Below are 14,890 nucleotides of genomic sequence, written 5' to 3' on the forward strand. Positions count from 1 at the left end.
TCTCCCTCCCTTCCCTCTCTAAAAATAAGTAAATAAAATCTTAAAAAAAAAAAAGAGGGGGTCTAAGGAGGGGAGCCGTGGCACAGAGGTGACATGAGGGACATGTCAGAGTAGACCAGCCCCACAGGGGGCCTGACCCTCCTTGTTCCCTGTGCCCCTGATGTAGGTGGGGAAGAGCCAGGGTGGAGCCCAGGTTGTCCAGACCCACCTCCTGCAGGGTCACAGCCGGCAGTGCCCCACCCACAGGACAGACCCAGGACACGAGCTTCTGGGGAACTGATGGGGAAGAGGGACTGGGAGGGGGCCCTGGAGTCGCACACAAGCCACCAGCCCCATCCAGGTCAGACATACACAGGTGTTCACCGGTCTCTGGGGGTTCTCAGGCAGGATGCTGTGTGGGGAGAAGGCCCAGAGGGGACTGGGGCTCACAGACCATGCAGTGTCACCACACTTCAAATTTCAATGTTTATTAAGCACTTTCTATGTGTGAGGCCTTTGCAGGTTGCTAAGAGGGAGTGAGATCACAGACAGACAGCAGTTGGAGGGGTCTTTGGGGATGTCAGTCACTGGTGATGAGCACAGAGATTCAAAGGGACTTGAGCTTTAAAGTAGATCTGACCCTGGGGTCTCCCCTGTGTCCCTTTCTGTCACAGAAAGCTCGTCACCTGCAGCAGGACACACAGTGGGGGTAGGACACCCAGGGCAGCACTGGTTCCTGTGCCTTCCCTGTCCTCCCTCACAGGGAAGAAGGGGATTCCTCCTCCCAGGAGAAGGTATCTCCCCAGCAGGTGCTGCTGCCCCCAGACAAGGATCAGTGAGAAGTCAGGGGCACACTCAGGAGGTGCCACCCCCGCCCCCCAGCTCTGTACAGGCCACCTGCTAGGAAGCTGCAGACGGTGAGGCCCAGCAGTGCGGTGCAGAGAGTGGAGGGAGGTGTGGGTCAGACTCGGGGACAGGCTGCTCATTAAAGCAGCTCCAGGGGCCATTTGCCCCCAGGCCCGGCGTCTTCATCTCAGCTGACAGCTCCTGGACTCTAACACCATCAGCCATTTCCTCCTTCCTGAGATTCCCACTCCGTCGACTTACGTGAGGAAACATTTTTCTAACTCTCCTGCCTCCCTGCCCTTTGGAGTCTCTGAGGCCCTCTCTTCCCAGCCTTCTGTGCAGTCAGAAGACCAGCAGGGCTGTGGGGAAGTTCCCTGATGCCTGGTCTCAGCTCACATCTCCTGTGCAGTGCAGGCAGCTCTGCCGGTCAGTCCCTCTGAAGCCGGGCTGACAGGCCTTCCTCACATCTGCTCCCCTCATCTCCCAGCTGAGGGGAGGGAACCCAGGGACCCCCACACGGCTCTCCCTGACCCTCCTGGAAACAGCACGTCCCTTCTCACATCTCACTGTCCCAAGAAATCACATGGGTGTGTCTAACTTCAAAGGAGCTGGAATCTCTGGAGGTGGTAACTATTCAATGAGCACGTATTAAATAAGTAATAATTACTCACTGATACGAGAGACATGTGCTGGGGACCTACTATGTACCAGGACCTATGCTAGGCATTGTGGGTAAAAGGAGCTTCTACTTCCTGAGAAGTTCACCAGTCACCTGCTGGTCAGGAGAGGACCTCTGGGTGGTGGCAGGGTCCCTTCCTGACTCGGGGACTGGCTCCATGGTGTCTGCTTGGTAAGCACTGGCTGCACAATAATGTCTGTGAATTTCCTACGTGTGTCTTCTGTTCACAGTACAAGGGCTTAAAGAGAGAGGTAGAGGGGGATCTAAGTAATTTGGAGCAAAAACAAGAAGCAATGAATCAAGCAGAAACACTGAGTTTTTACAGTGGTTGGAATAAAGAGCATTTAGATCAAATAATTACTAGGTCTTACGCAACTGAAGTAAAATTAAAGAACAAGAGAGCAGAATGAAAAAGTAAACAATAGGAAATATAACAGAAATTCAAGGAAACATGAGGACCAGACCAAGATGTTCTGATATCTGGATGACCAGACACCTAAAAAGCAGGGGAAATAGTAAAGGGAGATGAGATGTCTGAGGAGAAAAGAGATTTCAGGGATTAGAGAAAGGTGTAATTATTTCACTTAAAATGTGCTTTGAGTGACAAACAGGTTTTTTAGAATACATATTAAGAAAACACACTTCTCTAGCTACGTTACAAGGAAACTGTAAGAACTCAAACCACAAACAAAGTTCTGAACCCTCGCAGAGAGAGCCCTTCCCTGATAAAAGCACGAGAATCAGACACACGTCGGTCTCATCACCGCAGCTCTCACCGCCTGCGGACTGTGGGCGCTGCTCCCACGGAGGGGAAAGGAACTTTCTGTCCCTGAGTTTGTACTCCAGCAAATGGTCGTTTTAATACAATACAGAGATATTGTCAAACATCTCAACCTTAGACACTTCACTATTCAAAGAACCATTTTAAAATGCTTTATAGAAAATCTCCCCGCACAGGAGAGAAACAGATGCAAGAGGATGCTACAGGAAATGTGGAAAATAAGAAAGACCAAATAATTTAACAAAATTTATTGTTATCTTTAAAAACAGAGACTAAGATTTAAAAAAAAACATAAGAGAAACTGTGTTTATGACCTAGCTTATGACCCAGTAATTTCACTGCTGGAATTTATCTGAAGAATCCAAAACACTGATTCAAAAGAATATATGCACCCTCATGTGCATTGCTGTGTTATTTACGAAAGCCACAACTCAGAAACAGCCCAAGCGCCCATCAGTAGATGAGTGGATAAAAAAGTCAGTGGTACATTTACACAATGGAATACTACTCAGCTGTAAAAAGGAGAAATCTTACCATTTGTGACAGCATGGACAGACCTGGACAGTATTATGCCAAGTGACATAAGCCACAAAGAAAGACAAGTGTGACATAATTCCACTTATGTGTGGAATCTAATAGAATAAAAGGACTAACAAACAAAGCAGACACAGACTTGTAGACACAGAGGACAGACTGACAGCTGTCAGAGGGGAGGGGGTTTGCAGGGCTGGGTGAAAAATGTGAAAGAATTAAGCAAAAAGAAAAAATCTCATAGACACAGACCACAGCGCAGTGATGACCAGAGGGAAAGGGGAGGGGGAGGTGAAGAGGGTAAAGGGGGGATAGTGGTGATGGAAGAGACTTGACTTGGGGTGGGGACCCCACAGTACAATCTGCAGATGATGTGTGACAGAACTGTACACCTGACACCTATATAATTTTATTACCAATGTCGCCCCAATAACTTCAATTAAAAAGCCCCAAAACTAAAAGTCAAAACTAAAAGTGTAGTTGATATCAACATAGCGGAGGTGGAAGGTGGTGATAAAGGGGCAAACAAACGTACAGCAAAGTACTGGTCTTTTTTGTGGAGCAGGGAGAGTACAGGATGTCACTGATTCTTAAAGTCAGCAGGGTACATAAATGGAATTACGGACGTTAGGTTAAGATAAACCATTTTACAAGTACAATTAGAACACACAGCCTATATAACAACAGAATCTGGCCTATCATTTAGAAAATAAGAAATGGGAAAAATGAATAACAATAGAGTATATTAAACAAAACATTTTAATAATACGAAACTATGGTTTTAATATAATGGCAATTGCTAATTGACTGAGTTAACCAATTAAAATGAAGAAACTCTCAGATTGTATTTTCAATGAGAGCTAACAAAGTCAAACATAATAAAAGAAATAAATAGAAATGTTGAAATAATGGGAAAAGACATTTCAGGCAGACCTGAAACAAACATAGTGGACAGAAGAAATCTAGTACCTGCTGGAAAAAAATTAAAAACAAAAGAAAAACTATAATAATCATGAACACACCTAACCCTGGAAATAAAACTTCAAAACATAAGAGCAACAAATAACAGAAATGTGGAAAAGACTAAAAATGGAAAATCTAAAATTTTAACTGAAGACTTGAACATATCCTAAAAACCTAAGGCTGAAGCAGAGAGAAAATAAACACAGCTATAGATGATCTGAATAATAAAATTAAAAGAATCAGATAATTAGTGACATAGAGATTTATACAGCCAACAAAAGAGTATAACATACACACTATTCTCAAGCACACAAGGAAAGTTTTTGAAAACCTAACATTTACTAAGCCGCATAGGAAGCCTTGGTGTGTTCAAATTAATCAGTATTACATAGATTTTGTCCATAATGCAACTGAATTCTAAATCAATTTTTAAAAATTAATTAATTAATTCTGTATACCAAAAACACACAATGAAATAGCCATGGCAGTGAAAACATAAATGATGGAAAACTCAGTTCTCAGGGAAAGTCTGTGGGTGGGAGGTGGTGCACAGAAGGGAACATCTAGCTTTTCAACAAATTCACTGGGACAAGGAAGCATGAAAGTGAATGAGTCATCATGTCCATGAGGAGGATGGAAAAGCAGAAAAACAGCAAAGTGAAGTAACATGTAAATAATAAACACAGAACAGAATTCAACGAAACAGGAAAAATAGGGAAGATAAACAAAATCAGGTTTTGATTCAATGGAAAGTTTAAAGAGGTTAATAGACCTCTGGCCAGACTGTCAGTGAAAATATAAGAATGAAAAGGAGAAATCATTATATATACAGGCCATTTTAAATGAAAGAAAAACTTATGATAAACTAACTCTATGCCAATGCCTGAAATTTTAGATAAGATGGATAAATTTCTAGAAAGATGTAGAGGTCAGAACTACAGGAAAAATAGAAACCAAACTAAGGAAACGATCATCAGGGACAGTGACCTGAGAGGGAGAGAACACCTCCCCGAAGCCCCGCCCCGAGCACGTGGTGGGTGGGCGAGCCCAACCTCACTTCAAAGACAAGTCGTCCCTCCCCTGTCAGTGCCGCTCTGGAACACGGACATGAACAAAGGCTTTCCAGGTCATTCTGTGACGCTGGGGCACCTCTATTTGCAGAGACAGCTAAGGGCCATGCAAGAGAAGAAAATAACACAGTAACTTCATCCATGTCACTGAATCCAACACTGTGTTACAAAAATAGTTTGTTCTGAGCACCTAAGAGTTACCATAGCCTAGTGTGAATGCCTGACAATCAGCTTTGTATATTGTAATGCAAGTGCCTGACATTCAGCTTCGGACTGTGGAGCATCTATTCAAAACCACCCACCTCAGATGCACACACTGTCAGCTACACAACCAGGACTAGAGGCCGGCTGCTCCACCCGGGAAGCCCCCCTTTAGAAACCCTGGGTGGCCTAGATGACTGACTGCTTGAGGGACCCTGCTATTGCTCTAACTCTGGCTCTATTGTTTTACATTCACCAATAAAGAGTGAACCAGGAAACCACAGGCCACCTACTCTCAACCCCAATAAAGTAAGACCCCCGGGGGTCTCTCTCTCTCCCCCCTCTCTCCGTCTCCCTGTGCAGCCCTGGGCACACTGCCACACCCTCCAGGTCTGTCAGTAATAAACCTTGTTTGTCAACAGTCCCTTGAAGGTCACGGCAGAGACGCATCTTATAATCATAACACAAACCACAAGGGCCAGTCCAGCCACAACACTGGCTCTGCTTCGGGGAATGTCTGGGGGAGGGGGTTCCACAAGAACTGGGCACCCAGGTGAGGGCCCTGGGCATTCACTGCTGATGGCCTCGCCATCGACAGGCTGAGACCTACAGAAAAGCCCAGGGTTCAATGTCAAGAGAGCTCAAATAGGACCCAAAATTAGTAAACTGAAAAAGAAAATTCATTTTAATGTCCACTGATTTCAATTCGATAAATACATAAACAAAATCTGATAAATTCAGCACATGGTAAAGATTACAAACCAAAAATCTATAGCAAATATATTTTTGGAGAAATTAGGTGCATTCCTTTTGAGATTATACAAAAGGTAGAATGTCCCGTATTACACATGTCAGATCAGCATCAGAGGTTCTGGACATCCTTATGAGAGGAGAAGAAAATCAAGGCGATGAAGAGTGTAAGGGAGGGAGGTACTGGCTACAGATGATAAAATCGATGTATGGACTAAGTCTACAGCTTCTGGAGCCCCAATGCCCAAGTTCAAATCCAGGCTCTGCGCTTTCCAAGCTGTGTGACCTTGGAGAGATTCCTTCACCTCTCCACATGTCTGTTTCCCTGAGTGCATCATGGGAAGTAATGGTACAATGTCCAAACAAAAAGAAGTGAACACACATACGGCACACAGAACAGTGCCTGGTTTGGAGTCAGAGCCTCAGCTGACAGGCTTCCCCATGACATTTGTTGTTGTCTCCCTCTAGTTCAGTGACCAAACACTGTTGAAGTGTCTCTCCTGCCCATCTGGCACACAGAGCTAGCTCAGACTGGTCCTACGTGGTTTCTAACCAGACCCAGAAGCAGAGTTTAAACAGTGGATGCATCACTTACCAGCAACACATGTGAAACACCACTCACGAGTAACCCCTGTGAACCCAAACTACTCCCCCTTAAAGCCCCGCCCCCAACCTTGGATCCCGGGAAACAGGCTTGAGCTGCCTCCTGTTTCCTTGCCAGTGACCCACAAATAAAGCCCTTTCTTCTCTCGAAGGCTGGTGCCATGGCGTTGGCTTCTATGTGGTAGGGCAGCAGGCCCTTGCTCAGTAGCTCATGCCTCTCCCCACTGTGTCCCTAACACTCCCCCCCGGGGTGACTCACAGGGGTCCCTGCACCTGGGGGTGCCCTCGGGTCTCCTGGTCTTCAGGATGATGGTACCAGTGATGATCTCCACCAGGCCCACCACCAGGCCCAGCACACACACCACAGTCTCCTCTCAGGTGCCTGGATCCACTCCTGGGCATCTGGGGCACAAAGGAAAGATGGAGTCAGAGGTGCAAAGAGCAGGACTGGCCTCAGAGGTGGGGCATTAAGAGTCAGAAACCATGAGATGTGAGGTTTGGAGAAAGTGGCAATAAACCATAGAATTAAGGAAAGTGGGTACCAGGGAGAGACCGGTCCTGGGAGCACAGATGGTGTCAGGATGGTGTTGGCAAAGGGAGGGGCTCCTACCCCAGTGCCGGAGGAGTGGCCATCCTGGCCCCAGCGCTCCTCCTGCAGTTGGAGACATCGTCTGCTGAGGGCACGAAGGTCAGGTGATGGAAGTCGTGGAATCTGAATGCTGTGCTGGGCGGGAAGATGGTCTCAGCCACCCGTTCGGTCACTGCCTGCCCTTGGTGCAGCCAGGTGACACTGGGCACGGGTGGGAAGAATGTGTCCACGTGGCAGATGAGAGTGTTGGGCTGACCCAGCTCCATGGGCTCCTTGGGAAGCACAGTCACCTCAGGGGGCTCTGAGAGGGGATGGGACCTGGTGAGTCTACCACCTTCGTCTGCATCTCAAAGGCCCACCTCAGGCCCAGTATTCTCCAGATGAGGACCCACCTCTGTCAGGCCCACCCTTTGCCCCCAGGGCTCCCAGGTCAGAGTCACAGCTTCTCAGGCTCCTGACCTGGCCTCCCGCATCCCAGCCTCATTCTTGGTAAAAGGAAAATGCCTCTTCTGATGGGCTAAGTGCCCTGTTTGGTGGACGGAATCCTGCCCACTCTCAAGGGTTCATCACAAGTGGGCATCTGGGTCTCCTCTCCCCCGTGTGGCACAGGGGCTCCCCCACCCTGCAGGGGGGCTGGAGAGGAGCCAGCAAGGGTGAGCAGTGCCATTTGTGGCCCTGCCGTGGTTGGACCGTTGGATCTGGGTGTTCACATTCCTTCTTGCCACAACGATGTCAGCAATGCCCCTCCCCCCCACCCCAAGCATCACAGTCAAAGGCGTGAAGAAACACAAGCAGATGCCAGACAGTCTCCTTCATATCCAGGTCCACGTAGAGCTGCTCATCCTCGTCACAGTTGAGCATGAACTCCCCGGAGGGCCTGTGAGTCTGGGCAAACTCGGCTGCACTGACACGGGGTCCGCTGCATGAAGTACAAGAGGGGAGGTTGGTGGATGGGGGAATAAGTAGGAAAAATGAACAGAACACAGAAACCAAGTAGGTAAAGGAGGGTTATTGGCAACATGAAGGAAAAACACAGAATGTGAGAAATGCAGCATGAAAGAAAAGAAATGGGAAAAACAAGAAATGACTTCTTGAAAATTGAGGTTGCTTCTCTTATCCCTGAATACGTAAGCATCCGTCACCCCAGTACAATGAGAGTAATGTTGAACACAATAATAAGATAGTGTTTACTGAGGACTGACCATGAGCTCAACTATTCACTGAATCTTCACTCCCCGCACCCCCAGGTCCAGCATTATTTTGCTCATTAGGGCGCTGACCACAGGGGTTAAGTAACTGGCCTGAAGTAACACAACTCCCTGTAGAAGCAATATCGGACCCTCCCCCACACCTCACTCCATGGTCTCTCAGGAGCCTCACAGGACCAGACGTGAGGAAGCCACAGAGTGGGGCAGGGAGAGGGAATAAAGATGTTTCAGAGTGGAAAATTGTCTAAACAGTGAAAGAAATGAAAGTTTTCAGAGTTTTGGTGCTATATATAGAGTTCAAGTTACTTTCTTTATTTAATAAAAATGTTAGAGTATGTAATTTTGCTCACAACACTCTCATTTTAGGCATATTAAATTTAACAATATTACTATTTACACACTCACAAATTTTCTTGTTGAAGATATGTATTTAACTGCAGTTGCCATTTGAAAGGAAGTTGTTGCATTTCGACACCTCTGGGACAGTATCTGAGTTTGAGCCGATGTGTAAGAAGCAGCAAAAGGTTGACAACAAAAAATCTATCAGCATTACTGTAAAACAATCAAAATGACAGGGTGTGGGGTTGAGAAAGGCAGAGGAGCTCAGAGGAGCTGACACCGTGGGGCTCTAACTCCCTGATTAAAGACGCGTCCCCACAGCCCCAGCCCGTGGAGGACACTTCTCTCCTGAGACTCCCCCAGGGACAGGACCATTGTCACACGGGACTGCTCAGGTCCTCCTCTGAGTACAGTGGCTAGAGAGTCGCTCGCCCACAGAAAAGAAGCTGAAAGAAAATGGAAGAGGGGAAAAAAGGGTTACAGACTCAGCTGTATGGGTGTAGTTTGTTCACCTTAGGGTATTTCTGTTTTAAAGGATTTTGTTTATTTGTTTTCAGAGAGAGAGGAAGGGAGGGAGAAAAAGAGAGAGAGAGAAACATCAGTGTATGGTTGCCTGTCACGTGCTGCCAGCTGGGGACCTGGCCCGCAACCCAGGCATGTGCCCAGACTGGAAATAGAACTGGTGACCCTTTGATTCAAAGGCCAGTGCTCAGTGCACTGATGCACACCAGCCAGGGTGGATATTTAATTTTTATCCTTTTCACAAATTCTTAAAACTGAAGGTCTGTGCATTTTGAAACAAAAATATTAATTTGTATTAGGTCAATAAAACCTTTATTATGAAGTTTCACTCTCCAGGCGCCAAGGATATAACTCAGAACACATGGCCCTTGTCCTCAAACTGCTCAGAATCCAAAGAACGAGAAAGACAACTTGGTACTGCACATACTGCATGTGGACTGGTCACTGCTGAGGAACCACAAGATGTACCCAAGATGCTGCTCGGGAGCAAGAGGAAGCATCGATGTCAAAATGAGACCTGAGGGAGGCTCCTAGAGCTCGGGTTTCCCTGCGGTTAGCGAGGCAGAGAAAGGGGGAACTGGCGTTGCTAGCAGGGACCTGGGCTCCGGAGTGCAGAGGCGTGGAAGTGCCTGGAGAAGGGAAGCTGTGGTCGGGGTGACAGAGCTGAGGGGTGGGGGCTGCCCCGTGCCCTGCCCTGGGCTGATCAGGTGTTTGGACTTCATCCCACAGCCCCTGGGAAATCATGCAAGGCTTTCAGCCAAGACAGTGACATGGTCAGATTTGTTCTTGGAGGTGGCAACAGCAGGGCAGATGGACTGGGGGAGGCCAGTTTGAAGGCAAGACCAGTAGGACTCCTGGGCAATCAGGTGAGAAGTGAGGAGGTGTCGGTGGGGCAGGAACACAGGGTGAGGAGAAGAGCAGATGGGTCTGAATAGTAGATGGGAAGCTGCCCTGGCTGATGTGGCTCAGCGCATTGAACACCAGCCTGCCAACCAAAGGTTCGCCAGTTCAATTCCCAGTCAGGGCACATTCCTGAGTTGCAGGCGAGGTCCCCAGAAGGGGGCGCTCAAAAGGGAACAACACATTGATGTTTCTCTCCCTCTCTTTCTCTCTCCCTTTGCCCTCTAAAAATAAATAAATACAATCTTTTTTTAAAAAGAGAGAGATGAGAAGCCACAGGAATCAGTACATGGTGGGTGGGAGTAGGGACATGAAGGTCCAGAAGAACCGGCACATGGAGAATCATGGAGTCTGAGAAGGTAATGACGGATAGGAAAGTGATAGAGGGAAGAGAAAGTGTTCTCTCTGGGACATGCTGAGTTTGCATTTCCAGGGGACAAAGTGGAGCTGTTCTGAGGGCTGTTGAAATAAATGGATGAATCTTGGGCTAGACTGGACTAGGCACATAGGCTAAAAGTCCATGAGGTCAGTGAAGTTATAAGTTTGGATTGGGTCACCTAAGAAAAGTATATAAAGTCATAAAAGCAGGATCTGAGTGTGCGGTCCTGAGTTCTGACAAAAGGCTGAAAAGGACAGGCTTCAACAGCAGGAAGAAAACAAGGAGGAAGTGTGCTCATAAAAGGCAGGGAACAAGAGAAAAGTTCCAGGAAGGAGGAAGGGGTCGCACTGCAAATATTACTAACCACGCCGGTAAGACACAGAGAGAAGTGACCACTGGTTCTGTTGTGTGGAGACTAGCAGAGGTGGGGAGGCTCAGGGGGAATGCAGACTTGAGGACCGAATGAAATGGGAGAAAGTCAAAAACAGACATCACAGGCTTTATTTCAAGATGTTTGCCTTGGAAATGGCAGAGAGACAGACTGTCCCGGAGGATGCAGAGCTGTGACTCTTCAGTCATCAGTGCTGGGCTATGGGGCTCATGAGACATTTACTAGTCTCTCTGAGTCTCCGTCTTTTCATTTATAAACTGAGGATGATAAACACCTTCCTGAAACGGTTGTTGTGAACATGAAATGAGATCTGGCACGTGGGAGGGTTCAGTAAACAGTGGATATTACTGTTGCCAGAACAAGAAGGGAAAAGATGACCTCGCACAAGAGGGAAAATAAGAGAGAAGAGACTCAGGATGGAAAGCAGCGCCTGGGGCTACAACCCCCCCTCAGTCCCCACCCCCTCTGGCCCACCTGAGCTCCACCCCCGATGGCCCCGGCTCCACAGGGACTCAGCAGGGCAGCCGGGCGATGGTGGGCAGGATCACGGCTCTTCTCTGGCTCCTTCTGTCCTCAGGTGCATGTGCAGCGGCCAGTGAGCCAGGCAGGGAGGAGGACAGGAGGCAGCATGTAAAGGGGAGAGCTTTTGTCACCAAGGGAACTGCGTGGTCCTTCTGAAAAGTCAGGATGGATGTGCTTGTTTTGTGTAAGTACCAGTTTTCTGTCTTAGCAATTCACATGTCACGTCCAGTGGTGACGGTAAAGTTTTGTTGTTGCCTGTGTGTGTTATCTTTATGGTTCATTATTAGGGATCATAGATTTTTATGTATTCAATGATTTACATCAATTGTAGTCATTTTTCTAATGCTCAATTTGTCCCAAATGAGAATCCTTTCAAGCCAGATGCTCTTTTCTCCTGACGGGACTGTCAGTCTTTGAAACTTCCTTGTCTTCTAAACCACGCTGGCCCTGTCTTTCCCTGACCCAGACCTGAAGTCAGTCCTTGTCCAGGAAGCCCCGTCTCCCTCCGGGGACAGTGGGGTTTGGACGCTGCAGTCGGGAGCGCTGGGACGCTCACTGCTGCTGAGGCAGCACTGGTTCCGGGCTCTCCGTTTGCTGGGGCTGGGATTTATAGATATAGAGTAAATTATTAGTTAGAATCCACTTTTGTTATAATTCAGCTTCTTTATTCTTCCTTTTTAAACATTGAAGATCTTGGTTCCTAATTACATTACATCAGTAATTACTGATTTGCTCTATCCTGTAATATACACAACATAGTTTCAAAATAATATACAGCATTATGGTTAACAAAGACTATTAAAACTATTGAGTGATACTTGATATTTTGGGGTATTTTTTACCCTTACAATATATTCCACTAAAATATACAGTATTGTTTTCTAATTACTTTAAGTTTTTAATTAATTACTTTAACATTTTCTCTGTGTGTTTCACTTGCTTCTGTTTGTTTTAAATTTTACAATTTGTTTGGTTTTTATTGAAATTGTACAGCATTTATATGTTTCGAAAGTCAGTGTTGCTCAGCCTGACAGAGTGTCATGCTGATGTGCCAGAGTTGACAGTTTGATCCCCAGTCAGGGCACAGACAAGAATCAGCCAATGAATGCATCAGGAAGTGGGACAACAAACTGAGGTTTCTCTCTCTGTCTTTCTCTCTTTCAAATCAGTAAATAAAATTTTTAAAAAACTCAATGCTCAGCATTGCTTCAAACCCATTGCATCTAATCTATCCTCCTTTTCCCTGATTTTTATCAGTTTCTGGTTGATTGATCCAGTGTGGCTTTTTGCAAATGTTTATTTCCCTCTTTCCTACCCCAAAGGTAGCACATATTTGATACTTTTCTTTGCATCCTCCATATTCCACTACATCATAGACATCCCTCCCCATCATTTCAAAGTGACATCCCTCCCCCTGGCAGGTGTGGCTTGGCTGGTTGGAGCACTGACCTGTACACCCACAGGCTGCAGGTTCGATTCCTGTTCAGGGCACATGCCTAGGCTATGGGTTTGATCCCTGGTCGGGGCACATACAGTAAGTAACCAATCAATATTTCTCCCTGACATCAGTGTTCCCCTTTCTCCGTCTCCCTTCCCCTCTCCCTGAAAGCCATGAAAAACTGTCCTTGGGTGAGGATAAAAGACAGCAAACAAAGCAAACAAAAGAGACCTTCATCATTCTTTCTATCAGCGGTACGTTACCCCACTGTGTGGATGCACCACCGCTTCCCAACTACCCCGCTCCCCCTGAGTGCACTCTGACCTTTGCAGTTACAAACACGGCGTGTCCGTCTTAAACAGCGGATGGCTGTTTAGTCATGACTCCTTACATGTGTTCAGCATTTCCTTACACATGTTAAAATATATTTTAGAAGAAAAATATCATTTATGTTGATTTATTTTTAATTAACATTCTTCAGGACACTTGAGTTTCCTGAAACAATCCAGGAAACTGTGCACTTCACGGTGAACGTGCGGACCAGGAAACCTGACAGAAGTGAGGTGGTTAGACCAGTGCTGGGCACCTGGGACGTGCTCAGTAAGTGACAGATGATAGTGACACAAGTAACAACAGCAGACATTGTATTGTTTATTTTTCTCTATCTGGACATGTCATTAGAAATTTGGGAGCTGAATGGACACATTTGGCTCTTTAGTCAGTTCCCTGTTTCAACATTTGTTGAGTAACCACTGTGTCCCAGGTGTTATGATCAGAACTTGCACTTGGGGCCGAGTCACAGACTGACGGCCTGAAGGAGGCCTTTAGGGGTGAAGGGCACCTGGGAATCCAGCCACATCCCAGGAGTGGGGCTGAGGCTCTAGGGAGGAGGCAGCAGAAAGCTCCAGGGTCAGAAGTGCTGAAGAACCCTCCCCTTGGGAGACTGGGGCTTGCTCAGACTGGGAGCCTCTGCAGCAGGGGAATCCACCACAGGAGGGAGCCGGGTTACAGGTAGTGCTCCCTGAGGGGAGGTGATGGCTCCCCCAAAGGTGTGGTCACTTCCCGAAGGCTTTCCAGGGGTTAAAGAAGTAAAGGAAGCATCATCCAGAGCTTGTCCAAACCACAGACTCCCTGTCCCGCCTCCTCCCTCCCCAAGAGCTGGTTCAGTGGATCTGGGTGAAGCCTGCACTTTTTAAAGGGCCCCCAAGTGATTCTTTCATGTTCACTGTGATTGGAAAACTACTTCTGTATGCCACTCCTTTGGTCCTTGACCTAAACTAGTTTGTATGGTTATTTTTCTCTGTGTGTGTGTTATGTATTTTTTTATTTTATCACAGTAAACCAATGTCTTCTAGGCCACATATTTAGAAGACATTCAAGTCGATCTCTCTTAAAAAGACCTCTCCCCCTTTTTTTTCAATCCACACCAGAGGACAATTTTACATTGCTTTTTAAAAAAAATTTATATTCTTTACTTTTTTTTAAGATAGAGAAAACATCAATGAGGACCCACAACTTATACATGTACCCTGAGAAGGAATTGAACACCCAGCCTTTTGGCTGTGGTAGGATGTTCCAACAAACTGAGTCACAGTGGTCAGAGCTATCCCTCCGCTCTCACTAGACACCTGAAGATGTACTCTGCTGCCCTCTTAACTGATGCAACTGACCCCAGGTTGAGGAAGTCAGTCATCCTGTTCAATCCTCAGGACACTCTTTGTCATGCACATGACTCTAGGGACTGTGGAAAAAGATGACGCTGTAGATCATGGCTAGACACCACTGGCCTCTTCACTACAGAGAAAGTCTGGACAAGAATGGGATTCTCATGAACCTTCCTCACCCTGTGCCCAACAGACCTGGTGTTGGTTGCAGGTAGTTGCAACAAACAGACCACTCTGCATCCCGTTCAGGGAAAATCTCAAATCAGGAGGCAAATTCCTTGAAGTCCCTGGGAGCAGCCCATTCACAGTAACACACAATGGGCCCTGAATCAATGAGTTTAATGAAACCGGGCCAGTCTGACATTAACTGCCAATCAAATGACCAGGTGGTCATGCTCGGTGACCATCACCCAGAATCCCCTCATCCAAGTCCCAGCATCCCTCACACCTGGGGGAACTGGCCATGGACTGGTGAGAGGATCCAGTGCGAACATCACTAATAAATTTATTGCTGCCAGCCAGAGCTTTGGGTAGA

At 46.9% G+C, this 14,890-nt stretch overlaps 1 pseudogene; it reads right to left on the reverse strand.

Annotated features, from left to right (window-relative positions):
• Positions 1-603: 603 nt before the first annotated feature.
• On the reverse strand, positions 604-14,384 carry LOC123815176 (annotated as a pseudogene).
• Between the last annotated feature and the right edge of the window lie 506 nt (positions 14,385-14,890).

Source organism: Phyllostomus hastatus, unplaced genomic scaffold (assembly GCF_019186645.2).
Source record: "Phyllostomus hastatus isolate PE091 unplaced genomic scaffold, TTU_PhHast_1.1 phas_contig_102, whole genome shotgun sequence".
In the NCBI taxonomy this organism is placed as follows: Eukaryota; Metazoa; Chordata; class Mammalia; order Chiroptera; family Phyllostomidae; genus Phyllostomus; species Phyllostomus hastatus.